Source organism: Ochlerotatus camptorhynchus, unplaced genomic scaffold (assembly GCF_037179485.1).
Source record: "Ochlerotatus camptorhynchus isolate MF236.1 unplaced genomic scaffold, CSIRO-AGI_Acam_v1.1 ptg000111l, whole genome shotgun sequence".
NCBI classification, from domain to species: domain Eukaryota; kingdom Metazoa; phylum Arthropoda; class Insecta; order Diptera; family Culicidae; genus Ochlerotatus; species Ochlerotatus camptorhynchus.
In genome coordinates this window covers 717,758-733,331 of record NW_027040601.1, presented here as the reverse complement: position 1 = coordinate 733,331, position 15,574 = coordinate 717,758, and the positions used below count along the sequence as shown (strand labels likewise).

Below are 15,574 nucleotides of genomic sequence, written 5' to 3'. Positions count from 1 at the left end.
TAGATGTTCAGGAAACGTTGCATAAGTAACAGGATATGCTTTCAAATATCCTTCCTAGACATCAGGAAATATTCGAAAGATCTCCATATAGTCCAGCATATTAGTAAAGTTCACTGGATATTTGGTAGGTTGTAGATTGACCAGGAAGTATTTAAAAGTTTTCCAGCTAATGGAATCAGATCGAATCTTGAATGATGAATCTTGATTGTATGGCCATATTTGTACATTCTCTATAGGGAAGACCCGTGCCTTGGTGTTTTAGCTATATTGTTACAAATTTGCACTCCAGCAGCAAAATTCTGGGCAGAAATTTCAATTTCTGCATATACCTTTTTTTTTTAATATCCTTTTTTATTAGTAACAAAATCTTGAAAACATATGGGTTTGGGATCACAAAACTATTTTTATTTTAACATTAACATTGTTAAGGATTGTACATCTGCAGCATATGCATGTATGTAATTAGTGGATGTGTTAGTTATTTCGACGCTTTTTAACAATTCTTGACATTTCCCAGTTTTTAAATAATTTCTTGTTGAAAATCAACGTGGAATTATTTCTGATCGATTGGCGCTAAAATTATTGAAATTGGTCCAGGAGCAGCTGAGTTATGAACGTTCAAAGTCTTTCATAATTTCGTTACATGTTCCATTTTCAGTTTTCACAAAGTGTACCCCCATATAGAAATCACTGACGTAGTCCTACGTCGAAAAATTGTGCATCTTGAACATTTTCCTACGTCCTAAATGTATTAAATTTTATTCTGTGTGCACTTTACCTTGAAACAGCCAGAATTTTATAAAATTATAAAATTCAAACTACTAGAATTTAATTTTGGTTCCTATGTCTGAGATTTGACTGATCAATAAAAAAAATCTAGTTACAAAATTCATGAAATTACCTCACCCTGAGAATTTTCTTAAGTTTGAGATGCTTACATTTATAAGATCCGGACTGTGATTTTATTACAAAAAACATGAACAAACGATTATTGCTTGTTCAAAGGTCACAATCGTTGTTATGGAATAAATATAATCAAATTTATTGTTTCACCATTAAATAATAGTTAGCCTCAATGTCATATTATTGATCACAGAAAAAAATGTGCAGCAGGCCCCCCTTCGGCCCCCTCCAGATAAATTTTCTAGCTACGCCAATGCACATCAGTGAACATACCGTCAATCTAGCTCTTCAAAGGTTGAAACTCTCGTTTGCTGCCGGGCCAGATGGCATTCCTGCGTCCGTTCTGAAACTGTGTTCGGAGTCGTTGCTCACTCCGTTGGTGAAGTTACAGGAGAGTAAATTTCCTGAGGCGTGGAAATTTTCGTATATGTTCCCCGTCCACATTGAAAGGCGATAAAAGGAATGTCCAGAATTTCAGAGGAATCACATCACTATGTTGCTGCAAAGTACTCAAGATCATCATCAATGAGGCGCTCTTCAGCTCTTGTAAAAATTACATCTCCACGGCTCAGCATGGATTCTACCCAAAACGGCCAGTTACAATCAATTTGACCGAATTCGTGTCGCTCTGCGTTCGGACAATGGACTCTGGCGGACAAATCAACGCGGTTTACACTGATCTCAAGGCTGCATTTGACCGAGTAGACCTCAACATTCTTTTGAGCAAGCTTGAGAAACTCGGAGTGTCTGGATCCTTCATCTCGTGGTTCATATCTTACCTTACGAACCGTTCGCTTTGCGTTAAGATTGGAGCTTCTCGTTCTGAAGTGTTCACAAACGTTTCCGGCGTTCCCCAAGGAAGTAATCTGGGACCAGTGATGCAAAATATCATGACACTCACGTGACACTCGTCTTCGCACCAACCGACCATCGCTGACAGATCGTTTTGTCACGCAGTGAGAGTTAGAGCCATGGCAAACAACAATCACCAGAAATGGTCGCTGCTCACAAGCAAAACGCTACACTCGCTGCTGATTATGAAAAGCACAACGAAAACAGTGAAGACTTCTGCAGTACGATCATGAGAAAAAGCGAAACGACAGAAGAAAATGAAAACAATGCCTACGCATTCCAAGTTCGTCTCGGCAGGCGCGACTGTGTGAGTTACAAACAAAGCAGGCAACATGAAACGGAAGCTGTTGGGTTCACTCACCAACACACTCAAATAAGCAAGTAAAGCAGGAACTGCTTCAAAACGAGCACAGATGAGTGTCGTGATTGTCGGGAATGACCAGATCAGTGATGGATCACAACAGAAGACGACATTCACCAGTTGCTTTTTACTTCTTTCATCAACTTGATGGATGGTCATGGAGAGAGCTTCGACGAGCACATTGATAGGAATGTACAAAGCGTTACTACCATCAGCTGTTTGGCGATCGTGATTGTGATAGGTCGCAACTCTGTCTGGGACTGGGACCCCTTCTGTTTTCTCTTTTTGTCAACGAGCTTTCGTGTCTACTGCCACCTGGATGCCGGCTATTCTACGCTGACGATGTCAAAATGTATCGCTGATTGTGAGGAGTTGCAGCTGATTGTGAATCGTATGCAAAGCTGGTGCTCCCGTAATTTCATGACGCTCAGGATCAACAAGTTCAATGTGATATCATTTCACCGCAAACAAAACCCGATAATATTTGATTATTCCATTTCCGGGCAAACATGAGAGAGGATTAGTCAGGTTAAAGATTTGGGAGTAAAACTCGACTGTGAATTGACATTCAAACCACACTACAATGACATCCTGACTAAAGCTAACAGGCAGCTTGGGTTTAGACAGGGCAAGACAATTGATCAAGTCAGTTGAATTCAACTGACTTGAACGCGAATTGAACGTGTAAACCATGTCATTCAACCGACTTGATCAACTCACTTGAATTGAAAAAAATTAAACCAGGCTCAAATTTTCAAGCCAATTGAATTCAACTGAGTTGATCATTTGACTTGCCTAGTCTAAATCCAGCATTATGCTCAAAATATCTGAAGACTTTCGCGATCCGCTTTGCCTGCGGGCGCTGTATTGTTCGTTAGTACGTACAATCTTAAGCTGGGTTTAGACAGGACAAGTCAATTGATCAAGTCAGTTGAATTCAACTGACTTGAACGCGAATTGAACGTGTAAAAAATTTGAATTGAAAAAAGTTGAACCAGGCTCAACTTTTCAAGCAAATTGAATTCAACTGAGTTGATCAAGTGACTTGCCTAGTCTAAACCCAGCTTTAGAGTATAGTGCTGTATTGTTCGTTAGTACGTTCAATCTTAGTGTATAGTGCTGTCGTCTGGTGCACCAAGTATGTGGGATAGCCAGATTTGAGAGAGTACAGAGGAAGTTTGTTCGCTACGCGCTTCGTCATCTGCCTTGGCGTGACACGGCTAACTTGCCGTCTTACGTGGATTGCTGTCATCTGCTTGGAACTGACACCTTGGAACAAAGAAGACGAAACGCTCAAGCTGTGTTTTCTGCTAAGATCATTACCTGCGAGATTTATTCCCCCGAATTACTTCGACAGCTTTTCTTTTACGCACATGAGAGAGTGATTAGGCAGCGTAATTTTGTACATCTTGCAACTCGTAATCAGCAATATGGGTTGAATGAACCTATCCAAGCCGTCCCTAATGCGTTTAATGACGTCTATGCATTGTTTGACTTTAATGTGCCGTTAACTGTTTTTACTAGACTGTCCTGAATTAGAACGTGTCCTGTTGTTGTTTTAATTATACTTTTTTTTAATTAATTTAGGCAACCATATGTCAGATGAATCATTGGAACAATAAATAAATATAGAATCTTCAAAGATCTTCAAAGAATCCATCAAGAATACGTACAAATTGAGCATGTTTGAAAAAAGTTAGAGCCTCTAGAGTTACCGAAGAGTCCATCAATTTGACCTTTACCGATCGATTGGTCTAGTTTCATAACTAAACTACTGAATGAATACAAAAACAATTGAGAACCTCGTGCAAAAAGTAGACTGGTTTCAGCGAGAATTGCTCAAATCAAAACTCATCCATGAAAACAATCAGCAGCATTTGGAAACGATAGTCTGTTCTATAAGACGTTTGTTATGATATACCGCCATTTTCTGAAACGCTTAGTCTAGAAAATTATTAACCAAATCTACCTTCCGAACAATGCATCTAACTATACACCCTTTCCCTTATCTTTTGCAGACTGTTTTGCTACTCACGAATCGCTGGAAATGCTCTCGAATGACAACCATCCATCACCCAGGTAAGATCCGAATCACAGAGCCTCTCACTTTCGTCTAACAAGCAAAATCAACTGCTCTTCGCAATTCGATTCAATTCGATTCCCTTCATTCGAAGCCATCATTGAATTAATTTTCGTTGATTGATACACTCGTCCGAAGCGAGCGCAGGCCCAACGAGTCGAGTAGTCCATTCCCCCCACCCCAGCCCGGCATCCGATGCAATATGTTGCCGATGCTGTTGAATTTTCTGCGCCGCCAAACAACGACGACGACAACAACAACAGCAACAACATGCAAGCATGTGCATTTTTCATCCCACATATCGAAGCCATAACGAGTGAATTGTACGATGCATCGTCCGCTCGAACGCCACCAAATGATGAATAGTGCACATTCCTTTCGGAACAATGAACCAAAATTATGCAGCTGATTCAATCCGAGGTGCTGTTTGGGCTGTACCTATAGCAAAACAAAAAATTAAATCGAAATAAAATATGAGATTTTGAAACGTGAGTGAAGCACCGCTGACGAATGGCCGTTGATTTGTTGCGATTTGCGACGGTGGAGCAGTTTTTTTTTGTTGGTTTCTGCTTCGGAAGGGTTTTAAATGATCGATTGCGATGTTGATGAAATTTACGGGATCGTTCGGCATGCTATGCAGTCCAGAAGGGAAAAAATCTGAAGGATTCAGTTGACTTACTAGTTTTCATGTTTTGACATTTTTATCATGATTTAATATTTGGATAGTTTTGCAGAATTGGCTGTGGAGAAATTGAGCAGTTCAAATACATTCTATTTATGACAGGGATCTCAAAAACAAAAATCTGATCTCTTTGATGTGTTCAAATGACAGCATATTTGATATTGAGACTATCCAAATCTTGATTTTTTTTTTAAGATTCGGCACTAAACTTCTACATGATGAATTTGTTTTTAACTTTTGTATTTCAATGTATCTTGGAATCAGTTATGCGTTCGCTAATGTAGTCATACTTTGAAGACGGCATCTTCTTCAACTTTGTATGGACTAGTGCATCACGCTAAAGGATTCGGTTTTAAGTAGTAATTGGCGATTTTGAAATGATTCTCGGAAGATCGATTTTTTGGTACGATTAATGAATCGAAATCGAAACACATCAACAAGGGCCAATGTGAAAGATTTCCATCCTGTAAAAGAATCACGCAAACCATACATTTATTACCTTCAATGTTAGTTGCATTACCTGTCATCATCTGCAGTGAATACCACAGAGAATGATATAGATTGGATTACGACTATATCACCAAGCTTCTTAATCATTACATCGTAGAACGACGCACACACTTGCATCGTTGCTCTCCAATTCTCGTTCAGCAGAAAAAGCATGCGAAATTAAATTATCGTACTTCGAGCACTTCTTATTGGCTTTTAGTCGATTCATTTTCCGAAGCATGGATAGAGCAGTGGAGAAGTCACAGGCCTGATAATCGCAACGTTCGTGGTTCGTGTCCAGTCGGCCAGCTAATTTTATTGCATTGGACCGCAGCTCGGTATATTTCATCCTCCGTTAATGCAGTCTCATCTATCGTCCTGCGATGCTGAATCCCACATAATTGTAAGCAAATCTTACATCTCCCGGTTGAGTGTTGTATTTCGGAAATTGATTTAAACATTTTATATTCCGAATTATCTATGATACTTAGCATATCCCATGCAGGAGAAAGTAACGTATGAATACCTAATTGTGTTCCTGATAACAAAATTTGGTGTTGATCAACCTGACACAAGAGGTAAAATACCAAAGAAACCAACCAACCATCGAAATTTTAAAATCATTCTTGACTCTACTAATCATCTGATCTCCCTGGATTAAATGCAGCATACTAAATATCACCTTCAAATTGTATCGTTTGGTGGTTCCATTCCATCTGTTACCTGATAGAAGCTTCATCCTTCATTCAGTAGACCAACAAGCGTTCTCCTTGTTTCCTGCACTCAGAAGCTAGAACTTGAAGAGCAACCATTTTTTCAGAAGTTTTTTTAGCTTTCCATAAAAATTGTTCGGAATCTTGAAAAATTTTCGGTGTCTAAATAACAATGATAATTCAATTTCAACATATCACAGGTTTTCTTTAGAATATTCTCCAAAAATTCCATACATACTTCTGAAATATTCTCGGGTTTCTCCCTAGAAAATTCGCAATTCACTCCTTGTCCGCAATAAATTTCCCAAGAATATGCTGAAGTTAATGTCTTTAAAATTTCTGTTTAAATTCCTTAAACATATAAAGGAAATGGCTCTAATGTTGGCTTATGAATCTAAGATTGGACCCATTGCTAAAAATCTGCTGTTTATCAATTTTATCTAGATGAACGCGTCATTGGGACGGTACTAAGGGATATTTTTGGTCGCTATTGAAAATTTAGTCGATTTTTTTTTTTTTTTTTTGTTAATTACTTTATTTGTACAGGCTCAATCGAATAAACTTTACAGAGCCAAGTTATCATTTTGTTTATACATTATAAATGTCTTAAATCTAAAATTAAAGGATTGGAACCGATTGCTCGCGGTCTTCTCGAGGTTAGTGGATGACAATTGTTTGGATCGGGAGAGGGAAAAGGAGATTTGGAATATGATTTATGATTCAAAAATTTCACTATTTCTAAAACATATACTTAATCTTATCGACGTTATATCAACTCTGTAATTATACAATTATTACAGAAACAAATCTACAAAAAAAAAAAACACACACACATACAAAACACAAACTAAACACAAGGTTAATCAAACTTACAATCTATGGTTAATATTCTTCAAGAAAACATATATGAGTTGCATAAACTCCAGATCGCGTCTAGCCAAAATATCCCGAACTGGAACATTAGGTTGTCTACCTCGAGCCCGAAGGGAATCGTACAACTCGGATCTGACTCCACGGTGCTCAGCACATGACCAAATAATGTGATCTGCGTCCTGGTAACCTTGTCCACATTCACAGAGATTGCTGTCTCCCAGCCCAACACGGAACAAGTGAGCGTTTAACGAGTAGTGATTGGACATGAGGCGAGACATCATACGAATGAAGTCTCGACCCACATCTAACCCCTTGAACCAAGGACACTTCGACACCTTAGGGATGATTGAATATAACCATCGTCCCAAACTCCCTTCACTCCATTTATTTTGCCAGCTGGCGAGTGACTGTTGACGATAAATGAAGAAAAATTCGTCGTAGGCGATTTGTCGATCGTAAATATCGCCTTCTATAGCGCCCACCTTTGCAAGCGAGTCCGCCTTCTCATTGCCCGGAATCGAGCAATGAGATGGGACCCATGCAAAGGTGATGACAAAAGATCTTAAAGATAAAGCACTTAGAATCTCTCGTATTTTCATGAGAAAATACGAGGAGTGCTTTACCGGCCTCATGGAGCGAATAGCCTCGATAGAACTGAGACTATCCGTAAAAATAAAATAATGATCTGGTGCAAGTGAGGCGATCGTTTCTAGCGTATAATGTATTGCCGCCAGCTCCGCAACATATACGGAACAAGGAGCATGAAGCATTCGAGAGGCGCTATGAAATTCGTTATAAATACCAAAACCAGCGGACGCCTCTATTAGTGATCCATCTGTAAAGAACGATCTTGCGGAATCAACTTGGCCAAACTTTGCAGCGAAAATTGACGGAGCAATCATGGAACGATGATGCTCTGGGATTCCGCGAATCTCTTGCGTCATTGATAAATCAAAATGAACAGAACTGTCGAAGTCGGAGAAGCAAACACGATAGGGATTATGCTGCGAAGGGCTGACATCCTGTGTTATGTACACGTAGTACAATGACATAAAACGAGTTTGAGGGTTTAGCTCAAGAAGCTTCTCAAAGTTTGCAATCACCAGTGGGTTCATAATTTCACAACGGGTGAGGAGCCTGAGGGATAATTCCGAAAATCGATCAGAGAGTGGCAACATGCCCGCTAACACTTCGAGACTCATCGTATGAGTCGAGTGCATGCATCCTAACGCGATACGAAGACAGCGATACTGGATCCGTTCCAGTTTGATGATGTGCGTTTTAGCCGCCGACTGGAAACAAAAACTACCGTACTCTAAAACCGATAAAATCGTTGTCCGGTACAACGTTAGAAGATCTTGCGGATGGGCTCCCCACCACGTTCCGGTAATTGTTCGGAGAAAATTGATCCTTTGTTGGCATTTCCGCTTCAGATACTCAATGTGGGATCTCCAGGTGCATTTGGAATCGAACCAGACCCCAAGATATTTGAAAGACATGGAATGAGTGATCGGCTTACCCAAAAGTTGAAGCTTCGGTTGTGCTGGGCTATGCTTCCTAGAAAAAACGACCAACTCAGTTTTCTCCGTGGAGAATTCGATACCTAGCTGGATAGCCCAAGTAGACAAATTGTCTAAGGTATCCTGTAAGGGTCCTTGCAGGTCGGCCTCTCTGGGTCCTGTCATAGACACTACTCCGTCATCTGCAAGTTGTCTCAACGTGCAGTTGTCCCTTAGACAATTGTCAATTTCTCTGACGTAGAAATTATACAGAAGGGGGCTTAAACATGAGCCCTGGGGGAGACCCATGTAGCTAAATCGTGAAGCTGTAGAGTTTCCATGAGAAAAGCTCATATGTTTCTCTGACAGCAAATTGTACAAAAAGTTATTAATTAATGGAGAAAGGCCACAAGCGTGGAGTTTGTCTGAAAGGACTTCAACCGATACTGAATCAAAAGCCCCCTTAATATCCAAGAAGACAGACGCCATTTGCTCTTTATTAGCAAAAGCCAACTGAATTTCAGTGGAAAGCAACGCGAGACAGTCGTTCGTTCCCTTGCCCCTACGGAAACCAAATTGAGTATCTGAGAGTAGGTGGTTCAACTCAACCCATTTGTCCAGGCGAAAAAGGATCATTTTCTCCAACAATTTTCGAATACACGATAACATCGCAATGGGACGATACGAATTGTGATCTGACGCGGGTTTTCCAGGCTTTTTAATGGCTATAACTCTCACCCGCCTCCAATCATCCGGAACAATATTAAGCTCCAGGAACTGACAAAACAAGTTCAACATGCGCCTCTTAGCGACGTCTGGGAGGTTCTTCAACAAGTCGAACTTGATCCTATCAGCCCCCGGAGCCGAATTGCGACACGAAAGGAGCGCGAGTGAGAGCTCCAGCATTGAAAAAGGCTGGCTGATCTCGTCTACCGAATTCGTCGTTTCGCGAAGAATCATCTGTGCCGGCACAGAATCAGGACATACTTTTCGCGCGAGCTTGAGAATCCAACTATCGGAGTACTCCTCGCTCTCGTTGTTTGAAGAACGGTTACGCATCCTTCGCGCCGCATTCCAAAGCGTATTCATCGACGTTTCGCGCGATAATCCTTCCACGAATTGCCGCCAGTATCCGCGTTTCTTGGCTTTGATGAGGCTCTTGAGTTCGCGTTCAAGAGCCGAGTACGCTTCGAAATGTACGGGTGTTCCACGTTTCCGGAAAAGCTTAAACGCGTCGGACTTTTTACGATAAACCTCAGTGCATTGCTGGTCCCACCAAGGGGAAGGAGGTTTCCTACGGAAAGACGTTCCTGGAACCGGCCGAGTTTGAGCTTGAAGCGCGCTGTCCAAGATCAGATTGGAGAGGAAGTTATATTCCTCCAACGGTGGAAGCCCTTCTACCGACGTTAGGGCATCTTCTATCACATTCTTGAACTTTGTCCAATCGATATTACGGGTAAGATCGTACGCGACGTTAACGGGTTCCGACGGATTGAACCCACTGGCAACTGAAACTTTGATCGGCAAGTGATCACTACCGTGGGGATCTTGGATCACATTCCACGTGCAATCCAACGATAATGAGTTAGAGCAAAGTGTGAGGTCTAATCTACTTCCATTCGAGGATGGGCCAGCCAAACGTGTTACTTCTCCATTGTTAAGAATTGTCATATTAAAGCTGTCGCAGAGGTCATATATCAAAGTAGAACGGTTGTCATCATACAGTTCCCCCCAGCCTGTACCGTGGGAATTCAAATCTCCCATAATCAACCGTGGAGCAGGAAGTACCGAACAGATATCTGAAAGTTGTTTGCGATTAACAACGGCTCTAGGAGGAATATAAACAGAAGCAATACAAAGGCTCTTGCCTTTAATAATAGCCTGACATGCAACAACTTCAATACCTGGAAATTGTGGAAGATTCACTCTATAGAAGGAATGGCACTTTTTGATCCCCAAAAGTACCCCTCCTCCACGCGAATCCTCACGATCCAGTCGAATAATGTTAAAATCATAAAAAAGAAGATCGATATCTGAAGAGAGCCAAGTTTCACAAACAGCAAATGCATCACAATCATTATTGTGAACTAAAAACTTAAAAGAATCTAATTTAGGAATGAGACTTCGACAATTCCACTGTAGAACAGTGATCAAATCCCCGACCTCGTTTGGAAAATTATCCATCGAAGGAAATGATTGCTGCAATGAGGGGCCACTTCAATGTCAATTGCTTCAAGAGGGTCTTCACAGAAGGAAGCATTGCCAGAACAATGCTTTTGAGAGGATCAGAAATATTGAGGTACTTGAGAATATCGTCCACAATTTTATCAAATGAGAACAACCCGGATGAAGAAGGGGCTTCTGTTCTTAAAAATGGGTCATCAGGGGTTGTTGATGTCCCCGGGAGAGATGGAAAATTCTGGTTATAATCAGTTCTGCGGAAACCAGGAGGAGTTGAAACTTCCTTTTTTCCATCACTCCTTGATTTGGGCAAGCTGATTTGGGATTCCTTATCTGCAACTTTCCGCGAACGGATGCGTTTTCGTTTCCGTGCAGAACCTTCCGGAAAACTGAAAGAAACTCCCTCCTCAGCCAAGTCAGAGTCAGACTCGTCATCAGACAAAACAGCAAAGGGATTTTTGTCGTTGGTTGATGGTGTGGCTGTTTTTAGCATTGCTGCAAAAGACTGCCTGGAACGCTCCTTAAGAGAGCGTTCTAGTTTCTCCCCGCGTTGTTTGTACGCCGGGCACGATGAGAGACCATGAGGAGTTCCCTTACAGTACACGCATTTTGGTGCAGTGATTGTGCAGGCGCCATCCTCGTGCTTCTCCCCGCATTTGGAACAGCGTGCCTTGCTGCCACAGTGAGAGGCCGTATGTCCCAACTGTTTGCAGTTTTGGCAGTTCATGACCCGAGGAACAAACAAACGCACAGGTAGCCGAAGTTTTCCCAACTCGATGTAGTGAGGAAGGGCTGAACCAGAAAAGGTCACCCGAAACGAGTCTGTGGGGGTAAAGCTCTTTTTACCCTCGCTGAAAGATACTGCGTTCAACTTCTGGACTTCCAGTATCTCAACCGTGGGAAGCAAGGGGTTCTTGAAACGGCCAACCGCTTGCTTCGCCAAGATCTCGGGGGTCAGACTCGCTTCGGTGACCACACCTTCGATCTCCACATTACGAGCTGGGATGTACACTCTATACTCGAGTGTAAAGAGCTGGGAGGCAGCAATCTCGTTATAAATTTAGTCGATTGCTGAACTTATGTATGGGTTATTAGGGGCATTCAGGCTGACATTACAGCAAGTTCCCCTATCTCTGAATATTATAACCTTTAAAATAATTCTAGAATTGTCTTGAGAATTGCATTGGTATTCAGTTCAGGATAATTTTATATACATTCTGAAAATTCCCTTAGGATTCTTATGCAATTTTCCCCAGAATTCCTTTAGAGCTGTACGAAGAGTTGGATTCCTTGGAATACTTTTTGGTATAGATCACATAATTTGAGCAGGTCAAAATGTCGTTTCCTACTACTCGAACTTTTCCGTGTAACCATATTATGACATTTTTAAGAACCTTGACAAAATAGGGTATTATTCATGGTTAGCTTAAAAAACATGTAATTTATTGAGTCATTTTCACAAAATCGATGGTAGATGGTCATCCCAAAACTGCTGGACTATATGATTAAGTCACTTGGTACTCTAGTCTACATTTTCTTTGAACTATTCTCAGTATACTTTTCCTTTAGTTTCTCATCAATATTAAATTGAAGTTTTCTTAAACATGTTTCATTAATTTTCATCAGATTTTCTTTCAAATTCTAGTCATTAAAAAAATCGATTTTTTGGACTACCGTATCATCCTTATGTCAAAATAAAAAAAAAGTACGGGTCTAATATTTTACGATGAGAAAAAAAAAACTACCAATTGCACGAAATTCTAAGGACCACTATATCGATTTGCTATGGCATGGCTGAATATTGCAGTGAACGAAAATGGATGACAGCTAGGGGCTGACACCCAAGCCATCCGCCCCGGGTTTCATCGAATAACGCTACGGCCCTGACTGATCAAAAACTGAGAAAAGACGGTCAAAAGTCATTATCTCGTGAATCTCGCATTTAGACTAGTGGCGTGTTCGGGAAAGTTTCTGGATATGAAAAGTCTATTCTTTTGGTATGAATAGGTCAATGGTTAATCCTCCGAGAAGTGAGATGTTAAATTATTATAAATTTTAACAGAAATAATTATGGAAAAAAATACATTTGTAGACAAAGAGAATTTACAGAAACACTAAAAAATCCAGTCTGGTATAACAGACATATAAAAATCTTGAAAAATCAAAAGGAAAGAGAACATAAAATTTACAAAAAACACAATGGTATTGATAATTTATCAATCTATTTGCGATCAACTGAATTAAATTATCAGTAATGCATTCTTAGAATTAAATTAAAAAACTGAACATGAAAAAAAGTCCTGTCCAAAGAACTTCTTTAATTACATAAAAACCGAATTAAAATCTGACATTTTTTCTTCAATCATGTATCTTGACGATAACGTCGGCGATAGCTTGGAAAAGAACTGAAATCTATATGTAATATTTTTTCAATAAATCTATACAACATTTCCTTAAGAAGATCGCGACAGCGATCATTTAGCATTTTATCCAGAATTTTAAAGGGACTTTGGGTTAATCAAGTTCAAGTGCCGGATATTTTGCAGGCTTTAAAAAATTTAGACACCTTAGGAGGTCCTAGACCTGACGAAATTTCTCCAGTATTTATGAAAAGTCTGCTCCATTGATTTTGGCTTCATAATATGTCAATGGAATCCGGAACATTCTCAAAAATTTGGAAAATCTCATTTCTAGTGCCTATATTTAAATCTGGTCGAAAATCTGACGCACGTAATTATCGTGGAATAGCCATCATCTCTTGCATTCCTAATCTTTTCGAGGTAATTGTCAACGAAAAATTATTTCTCGAAATCAAAAATGGAACTACTGACATGCAACACGGCTTCTTCAAGATTCGTTTGACCTCGGTAAATTTTCTTGAATTTATAGATTATTAATTGAATGCAATGGATAATGGAAACCACGTAGAAGCCCTCTATATAGACTTTAGTAAGGCATTTGTCAACATTGACATACCAATGCTCCTCTTAACATTGCAAAAAAAATTAAATTGAGTCAGGACTCCACCAATGGCTATAATCATATTTATCTAACCACCAACAAATAATTAAATTCAACAGAAAGAAATCGAGCCCACTTTAAATCACTTCAGGCTCCAAAGCTCTTATTTTGAACCTCTTCTTTTTATTTTCTACGTAAACGACATTTCTAGACTAACGATTGATATTTCACGTGTTATCACGGCTATTTTAAAGACCGTTTAACCACAATAAACCTCTAAGAATTTTTTGATTTCTCATAAACTGCAATGGACAAAGCAAACCAAATAGAAGCTCTCTACACAGACTTCAGTACAGCGTTCGAAGACTTGACATTCCTATGTTGTTTTTTAAATTAGAAAAAATGGGAATTGAGATGAAACCCCTTTGACGGACCGTCAGTAAATTGTAGGATTCAGCGAGAAAAAATCTAATCCAATTCAAGTCACGCCAGGAGTTCCCCAGGGCTCACACTTGGGACCTCTTCTTTCATTTTGTACGTTAACGATATCTCTCTTATTTTGAAAAATTTCAGAGTGCTTATTCATGCTGATGTCATCAAACTATTTTTAGAGATAAGGCATGAAAATGATATGAGTACGTTTCCGAATGAAGTTCATGTTTTTTATACGTGGTGTTGTAAAAGTTTGTTGAAATTAAATGTTAAAAAATGTAATCTTATGACGTACAGTAGAGAGCTTATCAAACCAGATATTCGTATTTCATTTTGAATTTATTCTAGATTCTAAATTAACATTTGTATGGATTTGAGTCAATCCAATGTGGATTTGAGTCAATCCAAAAGCAGTTTTTATTATATACACTTTGTAAATTGGGATGGACAGCATTCCCGAGCAAAGCTGGAGATCAAATTGAAATCAAAATTTGCTGTTATTATGCAACTTGTTTTTAATACTTCAGTTGATCTCATTTTGGTTGAGTTAACATTTAACACAGCAAAAATGAGTGCAAAACTATAGACTGTTGAATCAAACGGAAAACTAATCCTGTCACGAATGACCCAAAATGTGTCAAACAAAACTAATAAACAATAATAGTTAGTTCAACGACCGATGAACTCATATTGCATTTTAAACAAGACTTTAACAGCAGAGCTTCAAGTTAAGTTGTTTTTATTTTAAAAGTATTGTATGCAGTCAACCAGTCAAGTCGATGAAGATAATCGATCAATCTAGATTGGCCTATTTGAAAATTAAGGCGAGAGGTGTCCAGAAAAAACTTTTCAACAAATCTATAGTGATCATGATGGTTGAGTAATGCTGATTAAGCTATTAAGGTGTTCAAAATAGATGAGGCTTGTGAGCTATATGTTGTTTGGATCTGTGACGCGCTTGGAATAGATGCCCCAAAGCGACTCATGAAGAGCTACTGATTCCGATCAGCAGCGGTGCGACTTCTTACTCCTTCTATGGATGCTCATGAGGGCTGCAACTCGCTGCTTGCGGGCAGACTTCCGTTGTGTACTGGAGAACAATGTTCAACGCCACGCGCCGAAAGCATTGCTGCTGCTGATGCCGACGACCGGCCACCACCACACAACGGTGATTTGAACTGAATCCGATCAGCGGTTATGAGCAGTCTTGATCGCTAGTTGCTTGTGGGGAGCCTTTCGTTGTATGCTGGAGAACACCACCACTAATAACGCGATGATTGAATAAACACCGTTTGGTGATACCGGATGGAATTCAAATTTGAAATCTGTGGTAGGGAAATCACTTTTCGCAGGAAATCGGTGATAATTTTATTTATCATAGTAACAGTTGCCTATTCGTCCAATTTCTTAAAATCTTAAAAAAAAATCTTAAGTCTTAAATTCAACAGATGCGTAGAAATATTTCTGAACGACTGGTGATGAAATTTTTGAAATTGGTCCAGGGGCAGCTGAATTATAAACGTTCAAAATATTTCATTCATTTGTTAC

General features: G+C 39.7%; 1 long non-coding RNA gene across 1 annotated transcript in view; it reads left to right on the top strand.

Annotated features, from left to right (window-relative positions):
- LOC135699498 (uncharacterized) overlaps nt 1-15,574 on the top strand; it is a 292,773-nt gene that overhangs the window by 71,752 nt on the left and 205,447 nt on the right. The window contains exon 2 of the long non-coding RNA XR_010517526.1: nt 4,135-4,195. This is a non-coding gene — a long non-coding RNA (uncharacterized LOC135699498). The remainder of the gene's footprint in view (nt 1-4,134; nt 4,196-15,574) is intronic.